This window comes from Neophocaena asiaeorientalis, unplaced genomic scaffold (assembly GCF_003031525.2).
Source record: "Neophocaena asiaeorientalis asiaeorientalis breed wild unplaced genomic scaffold, Neophocaena_asiaeorientalis_V1.1 scaffold203, whole genome shotgun sequence".
NCBI classification, from domain to species: domain Eukaryota; kingdom Metazoa; phylum Chordata; class Mammalia; order Artiodactyla; family Phocoenidae; genus Neophocaena; species Neophocaena asiaeorientalis.
In genome coordinates, this window is record NW_020172776.1 from 1931907 (window position 1) to 1941212 (window position 9306).

The following is a 9306-nucleotide window of genomic DNA, read 5'->3' on the forward strand; positions in this document are numbered from 1 at the left end:
CTGAGTGGATCCCCAGTATCTTAGGTCAGTCTGCAACTAGACTAGATGCCACAGACTAGATAGCTTAAAGAAAAATGAATTTTCTCACTGTTCTGGAGGCTGGAAGTCTGGGATCAGGGTGTTAGCTTGCTCAGGTCCTGGCGAGGACTCTCTTCCTAGCTGAAGATGGCTCTCTTCTCCCTGTGTGCTCACATGGTGGAAAGGGAGTAAGCTCTTTGGTATCTCTTCTTATAAGGGCACTAATCTAATCCCATTATGGGGGCTCTACTCTTATGACCTCATCAAAACCCAACTACCTCCCAAGGGCTCCATCTCAAGATACCAACCCATTGGGGTGGGGGGACTTAAGCCTTCAACATATGAATTTGGGAGGGGGGGGATACAATTCAGTCCACAGCACTAAGTAACTGATAATAGCAGCTGTCTCTTGGCCCAAGGAGGGAAACAGGAGCTAGGGGATAGGACAGTAAAGGTGATTTTTCACTGTTTGCTCTTCATACCTCTGTAATTCCCCAACACCAGCTGGATGTCCAACAATTTGATTCAATTCTGATACTATCTATCTGGAGTTAGTGTCAGATCCCACAAGTGAAAGGGCTCAGTCCCACAGGCTGCCCCCACTTCAGAAGCCAATCACAACTCCTAGGCCACCAGTAATTCTGACCAACCAGCTATAAATTGGGGGTTCCCATTACCCCTTCCTCAGGTATGATAATTTGCTAAAATGGCCCGCAGAACTCAGGAAAACATTTACTGGTTAAGTATAAAAGAGGCAAATGAAGAGGCACATAGGTGAGGTCCAGAAGGGTCCTGAGTACAAAAGCATCTGTCCCTGTGGAGCTGGGGCGCTTCATCCTTCCAGCATGTGGATGTGTTCACCAACCTGGAAGCTCTCCAAACCCTGTTTAGAGATGTTTATGGAGACCTCATTGCAAGGGTATGACTGATCAAATCACTGGCCATTGGTGATTGAACTCCATCTCTATCCCCTCTCCTCACCCCTCCCCAGTGGTTGGGGGGTGGGACTGAAAGTTCCAACCCTCTAATCAAGGCTTGGTCTTTTGGAGACCACTCCTGGTCCTGAAGCTATCTAGAGGTGCACCAAGAATCACCTCATTAGCACGAACTCAGACACGGTTGAAAGGGGCTTGTTATGAATAACAAAAGACACTCTGTCACTCAGGAAATTCCAAGGGTTTTAGGAGTTCTGTATCAAGAAGGGCATGGAGGGGGACACAAAGACCAAATATATATTTCCTATAATGTCACAATACCTTTTCTTTTTAAATTTTTTTTGATGTGGGCCATTTTTAAAGTCTCTGTTGAATTTGTTACAATATTGCTTCTTCTTCTTTTATTTTTTACCAGAATATTCTCACATTTTATTTATTTCAAGGCACTTTCCACCAGAAAGTGTAAAGAGAAGAAATAAACTACCCTGGTAAAACATTACATTTTAACAAAACAGTGAGATCCAAATGAGACAAAGCAGAAAAACTGACATACTTAATGTTCATTATCTTGAAATGGCTTAAAGTAGTTTGCCTGCTGAAAAAACAGAGACTGCAAAAAGGAGGAAACAGAGAAGTCTGCCAAGATGCCCCCTTGAAGATTTTCAGCCCATGGGGAAGGAACTAAACCCCTTAAACAAAGGTAAAGAACCGAAGAGTAACATCTGAATTCTCCACATCTCGCCAGCACCCAGCTCACATGGGTTTTAGAAATGGCTGATCAAGTCACTCACTGATTGAATTGGTGAATAAAATAGCAACACTTCTCACAAGCATTTAACAACATTTCATGCACGTGACAAACCCCATTCAGGTCCCAATAGTTTATGGATGATTCTTGCCCATTACTATACATCTCAAACCCTCTATTTTGAAAAATATGTCAAATTGATTATATATTAATTATGCACATAAACGATCTTATATACACTAATAATAAAGGACTAGGAATATGCTGAATTACCTGGTGCTTTTCAAAAAATGTACGGTTTTATCTCTACTTCCCTAATATTTTCCTTCCAGCTTCTGCTGTATTTAACTCTTAATTTCCTGAAGATTAAAACCCCCTTTCTCCTTAACTTATTTTTATCCTCAAACCTCAGAGGAAATGATTGCACAGAAAGGTCACACCTGAGGCTGATGACTGAGACAGAATTGAAATTCATCACTTCCAGGGGGTAAGGAAAGGGCTCCCGCCCCAATCCTCACAAGGTCCAAAGGGCAGCACAAAGGGCCAGTCTAGGCCCTGAATGGTCTACAAGGACCGCAGCAGTTTTGCCTTTGCACCCGTTACTGAATTACACCATCACCTGAGGAAGGAAAAAAAAATATGGAACGCTTCATGAATTTGTGTGTCATCCTTGTGCAGGGGCCATGCTAATCTTCTCTGTATTGTTCCAATTTGGGTATATGTGCTGCTGAAGCGAGCACTGCTTCTGTTTTTTATGTTTGGGGTTTTATTGGCCATGAGGCATATGGGATCTTAGCTCCCCGACCAGGGATCGAACCTGCACCCCCTGAATTGGAAGGCAAAGTCTTAACCACTGGACTGCCAGGGAAGTCCCCCACAATACCTTTTGAATTTTAACCTATGTACACACACACACACTAAATAGTATTAAAATAGTGAAGAGGGGGGAATGCTCAAAAAGCCTGAGTTAACCAAGTTCACATAACTTGCCAGGGTGAGACCTGGGCCTCAGATTTCCTTACTTCTATTTAAAGATTCTTTACAATGTGTCATGATTATTTTTTCGTCTCTTTGAAGATGTTTACTGCTTTTGTGACTTCAGGGGTCTGAGATTTCTAGTTTTCACATTTTAAAAAGGTGAGTCCTCCAGACTTTGGGGCATGGGACACTTGTGGGAGATCAACATTAATGTAGTTTTTCTCCAATGATCAGTGCAAGACATAGTATACAGAGACAGTTATTTATATCATGCAAATTGGGAAAGACTTCGAAACCATCCCATACAAAATACCTCTCTACTAGTCTGTTCAAAGACCTGAAAGAAATTCTACTACTGTAAACCTCTTAAGAGAAATGCAAATATTTCTAAGAGAGGTACTCTCACACTCTGAACAACCATTATTAACTCCTCCTGAAAAAATGAATTTATTAGGTTCCTACCTCCAGGTCAGATTCCAAGAGCAAGCTCCTAGAGGAATGGGACTAAGGATAGTAAATTTCAGTAAAAAACAAAGTTTTAAGGCCCAGTTTTATCATCTGTAAAATGAGTGGGCTGGACCAGTGTCTCCTCTGATTTTCTTCCTAAATACCTGCTCTGCTAAATACCTTATTTCGTTTGTTACATGGAAAAACTGGGATGTGTGAAAAGGGGAAAGGGGATTGTTTTTCTTACTTGTCAGATGAGGAAACTGAGGCTCGAAAGAGTTGGGTCTCTTGTCCAAGATCATCAGCCAAGAAGCCTGTCTGACATGATCATTAAGTCCAGGTTCAGGGACCTTTCCACTGCATCATATTCGTTTCTTCATCTTTTGAGCCCCTACTACAGTGTACGGTGCTGGGATACAAAATTGAAAAGATGAGGCTCCTGCCCTCTTGGGGTCTGGCAGCCATTGGAGAAGATAAGTACCTAGCCACATTGTCAGCTCCATGCTGGAAAGAGAGATAGATGGGAGGATGGAGAGTTGGGAGTGGGGATCAGCTAAAGCTTCACAGGAGAGGCACATCGCTGAAGTTGAACTAGGAAGGATGAGCAGGTGTTTGGTATAAAGAAAGGGAGGGCCAGTGCTCTCAGGAGAAGAGACTTCACCTTAAAGTGGGACGCAAGGTGCAGTGAGTGGTCTGCAGCAGATTGTCAGAGAGAAACTTTGGGGCAGAGGGGCCTTCCAACCTCTTTTGGATAACATCATTTGTCATTCCCTTGTTCATGTCTGTGACAGATTGTTGGGGTCATAGGCTCCTTCTAACTGGCTCCTCTGCCATCCCTATGTGGTCCTTTATTAAAGGGGCTATATTATGAAAGAAGATGAAAAGTGACAGACAAATAACCGACCATGCCATAACTTCTTCAGTTGTTTTATACTTAGTTTTACTTCCCAGATTATGGAGTAGGGGATTGGAATCACCCTTGAAGTTTTCACAAGACTCAGTAACACACCCAGGTTACAAGTGAAGGACAAAGACAAAATTTTCATCATTGATTAAAAGAAGAAATCCATCAAGGCTACTGCCTGGGCCAGCTGGAGTCATGGGTGAGGGCTCCTGGAACAGGGACAGGTTGCTACCAGATGGCTTGGGGACACCACATTGTGCAAGCCTCCCCTTAACATCCCAGAAACGCACTTCGGAAGTAGAACTAGGAAGTCTCTCTCTTCCCTTCCTCACGTTTGCTCCTCAATTTTTGACCACTTGGGTCAGTATCACTCTGACATACATCTGTCTCTGACGTGTCAGTGGTTCTCATTTAGCTCACTTACAGACCTGTAAACACAGACAGACAGACAGACAGACACACACACACACACATACAGACCTCTTGTACCTCTCTCCTGAAGTGGGTGAAATCCATCTTCTGCTACACTCTTTACATTTCTGACACAGATACAATACTCAGGGCTCCTAGCCAAAACTCTAATTCATTTCATGTTCTTAAAAGAGACCTAAGTTATTCCAAATCTTTTGTCCATTTTACAAACTCCCTCTTGTTTGCTTTTCTTTTACGGTAATGGGGGAACGCTGCATTCACCTGAGTCTTTCTTAACACATTGCATTTGTTTATAAATCAATCCTTTTAAAGCTGCTCCAGGTAGATCCCTTGGTGGGTGTGCAAGTGAAATGCACCAGAGAAAGATTGTGCTGTCTAGGATAAGAGAAAATTGCATAGTTCCCGAAAGAGAGTGGGAGGGAGGGTGAAGATGAAAAGAGGAAGGAGGAAAGAGAGGTGCCCGAGTGGCCAGGCCACCATCTTCCAGTCAGCCAGGTTTGTAACCTCAGGGACTTCTCACCTCTTCACATTTATGTGCCCTCCCCAGGCAGCCAGTTGCCAAAGCCTGCCATTCTTCCTTCTCTGCCTTTTAAGTGGGAATCTCCTTCATTCTGTTCTTACTATCACATCTTTAACCGGGATCCTGAACACTGAGCTCGGAATATATCAGCCTCCCAGCAGACCAATTTATCAGCTTCCTGGCTGACCTTCCTACCATCAACTTCTCTACCCTCTGTCACACCCCCATTATCAGACCAATTTTCCTAAAACATACTTTGTCCACCACATTGGACAAAGCCTTGGCGGCTCCCCACAGACCTTTAACTAAAGCTCGCTAGTTTTAGCCTAAAATTCAAGGTCCCATGCATGTGGCCCTAACTTATTCTTTTTGGCCTATCTTCATAGCATTAGCTGTTAGTAAACACTTACCAAGGGCCAGGCACGCTGTTAAAAGCTTCTAAATGTTGTTTGTCTAGTTGAAATCTCTTTCCAGGAAAGGTGTTTGTCCCCCAGTGCGAGATCCAGTCGGGTGGCCATTAACGACAGCTGAGCATGTGACACAGACCAGCCAATCAGAGCATTCTTCCACCCCAAGCTGCAGGCCAGCCAATCAGAGCATTCTACTCTCCCCATCTCCAAGCCCAGCTTTAGGAAATTTGACTTAAAGGTACGGGAGAGAGTGGGTTTCTCTCTTCCTCTGGGGTTGAAATCTACACAGAAAAGCAGAGAAGAGCAGAGAGGAGAAGAGATGGAGAATGAGAGAGAGGCGAAACCTGATGACATTGTCCCTCTGGATCCCACCACGCAGGCAGCTAGTTATACGTCCGGCCTTTTACCATAATGAGTCAAAAAGTCCGTTCCTTACTTAAGCTTGTTTGAGTTAGGTTTGCTGTTATTTGCAACTGAAACGATGACTAGAGCACTTTACAGGACTTAGCTCATTAGACCCTTACCACGGCCCGGTGAAGTCGGACTGTCACTTTCAATCATTTTGATGAGGCAGTGACACTAGAGAGATGTGACTTTCCCGCGGTCTCGCAGCTTTTATTGAGGAGATATTTACGACCAGGCGTCCGACTACAGAGCTCTTACGGTGTGCTCTAAGTCCCTTCAGGAAGACATGCCCAGTATTTCCTGTGTGCCAGGTAGGAGGCTGAGTGCAACACACGCCTGCTCGCATCCCATCTGCTCCTGTGCTGCACACTATGGCCTCACACAGGTCCTGACTTTTTACATCTGGATCTTTACTCAGGGTATTTTCTCCACCTGAGCATGCTCCCCACCCCACCTCTGCCTGGCAATATATACTTACCCTTCAAATCTGAAATCAAATGTCAAATCCTTCTGGAGGCCTGTCCTCAAAGGCCTCACCCAGAAGAAATTACTTCCTCCTTTGAGTTTTAAAGACTTTGACTTGAGCACAGGGCCAAATGGGTGTCTTCCGGGGCTTACTGCACAGTAACTTGTGGGCATTTCTTATGGAGGTTGAGAGGACTTGTGGTTTGAAGTCACCAGATTTCCGCTCCAGTCATTTCGACGGTAACTCTGCAAAACCCACACGTTTTGTAGCAAGCAGTGCCAGTGTTGTGGTCATGAGTGGTAGCTTTAGAGTGTACAGGACTGGGCTGGAACCTGGCTCTGTAACTCTCAAGCTTGGGCAACCTTAAACAGATTGCTTGTTCTCTGAGTGTTTCATTTTTCTTATCTGAGTACGGAGATGAGAACAGCATTGATGTAGAGAGCTGTGAGAAGTAAATGAGATAACCAACGTTAAGGCCTTAGCATACTATCTGGCATATAGCATATATCTCTATCTATCATCTATCTGTCTATCTATCTAAAGTTTTTATGTAAGGGATCATAGCTTCTACTCATGTTGCCTCCTCATACAGAGCAGACACAAGTAAAACATGTATTTATTAAGTGAAGGACCAGTCTTAAAATATCCACTCCCTTAAACTTTCTCCCAGGCTTCTACAGCAAATGACCAATTACAGCTGCTTGAGGAAGTGAAAGAGAGTTGGAAGCAGCAGGATAGAGATGTGGGGGGGGGAAGGAAGAGGGAAGATGTGGGTCAGGAAATAAAAGCCCCTTTCAAGGAAGAGAATTGGGACTTCCATGGTTGTCCAGTGGTTAATCCCTGGTCAGGGAGCTAAGATCCCACATGCCTTGTGGCCAAAAAAGCAAAACATAAAACTGAAGCAATATTGTAACAAATTCAATAAAGACTTTAAAAATGGTCCACATCAAAAAAAAAAGATCTTAAAAAAAAAAGAGTATTATAAGAGCAGCGAAGGTAATCAAACACCAGAATTATTTTTGTTCCTTAGACCAACCCGTCCTTCATCCCTTATTTGTCTTCTCTCAGTGGACATCAGGTGAGGTAGCCAATGACATAGGCTCCATTATCTTCTGGAATTGTGCAGCATTACCAGTTCAGTCCTCCTCCTATAAGTGGGCACGAGGCAGCCATGCTGCAGTGGTGGCAGCAGCTGCACCTGCCGTTGCAGCGGCTTGCTGACTTCTGGGCTGCAACTATGGTGGTGTGACCTTGAAACAAATATTCAAGCTGTGGCCCCTGACTCCTCCTCCAGCCCTTCCAACAATATTGAAAGCATATAATCCCTTTTATTGTATCCCTCTCTTCTTGAAATACCTAGAGAGGTTTCTGTTTCCAGCACTAACTTCTGCTTAATACATATAATATATTTAAAACAGCATATTAAAATTAGTTTTAAAATGTTAGCCAATTTAAAATTTATTTTAAAATATATTTATAAACATGATATATAGATATGGAAATTATCATGAAGATGATCACCAATGGCTGGATACTAAAGTTGAGGAGACACTGATCTCGTTTAACACTCATAACCAAGTTGGCACTATTATTACCTACAAGAGAAAACTTTGAGAGGTTAAATGACTTGCCCAGGATCACACAGGTACTAAGTGATTGTTCTGACTCCACCGTTTTTAAACTGGAGAAAGGACGTGGAACTTCATTTGATTGTCATCAAGGATCAGACATCAAGCAGCACCTGAGCTGTGTCCTGAAGAATTAATTGATTTAGCCAGTAAGTTGGGGAGGTTGGGGGGGGGATTTCTAGGCTGAACGAACAGCATGAGCAAAGGGATGGTGGTGTGAATGAACATCCCTCATCACAGGATCCAATGGAACCTTACAATTCTGGAGAAGAGGGACATGACTGGAAGTGATGCTTGAGAGGTAAGTAGGGATCCAGTCCTGGGAGGCCTTGGAGGCCATGCTGAGGAGATGAAACAATTCTGAAAGCTAGGGGGCCATGGAAGGATTTTACTGATGGCATGGTCTATTTACATGGGAATTTTAGAGAGGTCATTCTGGTAATCTGAGGCGTGATGGGTGGAGTTGTCCAGTAGAGAGCTGGGATAAGGGGCTAGAGCTATGGGAGAGCAGTGGGCTGGGGGAGTCTATAGGTAGGTGATGAGAACAGAAACCATCTATCTTTTTTTTTTTCTTTTTCTGCTGTACGCAGGCCTCTCACTGTTGCGGAGCACAGGCTCCGGACACACAGGCTCAGCAGCCATGGCTCACGGGCCCAGCCACTCCGCGGCATGTGGGATCTTCCCGGACCGGGGCACGAACCCGTGTCCCCTGCATCGGCAGGCGGACTCTCAATCACTGCGCCACCAAGGAAGCCCAGAAACCATCTATCTTTGCATGGTTGATGGTCCACATTGAACAAGACAGTCGACATTGGGATGAGGGCTGGGATCTGGAGGCTGTGGGACCACAAGACATCAGAATATGTTCTCACATGCCAGGGACCCTAAGTCACCCAATCTAACAACTACTCTTAGATTTAGAAGGATGCACAGACACTGTTTTCTCTTAGGCCCCTTCCTTTATCCCCTCCCTATCTGCCCATGTCCCTTCCACCCACTGGCAGAAATACATCTGCACTGGATTTGTGTTAAAATGACCTCATTGTATTTCTAAGACGGAAAGTGTGCTGTTAGTGGGCTCCTCTTAGGAAAACCCGAGACTTGTCTGAGTGGTGGGTAGTGTTTGAGCCAGGCCCTTTTAGTTTTCTTCCATTCATTTGTGGAGAAACTGGTGCCCTTAGGAAACTGCTTAAATTTTGTTTCATTATTCCCTGTTTGGATTATGTCCATTCAGTCATTCAACACATACTGACTGTATTCAGTCATTCAACACACCTGCTATATGTCAAAGTTCCTGCCCTCATGGAGATTATATTCTATAGTAGTGATAATATATATATATATGATATAGTAGTTTTATTTATATATATATATATATATATATATATATATATATATTAGAATGAAGAAAAATA

At 43.8% G+C, this 9306-nt stretch overlaps 1 non-coding gene across 1 annotated transcript; it reads right to left on the minus strand.

The window, feature by feature from the left end:
* Nucleotides 1-2334: 2334 nt before the first annotated feature.
* On the minus strand, nucleotides 2335-2441 carry LOC112396980 (U6 spliceosomal RNA). The gene has a single exon (XR_003002694.1). It is a non-coding gene; the product is annotated as a U6 spliceosomal RNA (small nuclear RNA).
* Between the last annotated feature and the right edge of the window lie 6865 nt (nucleotides 2442-9306).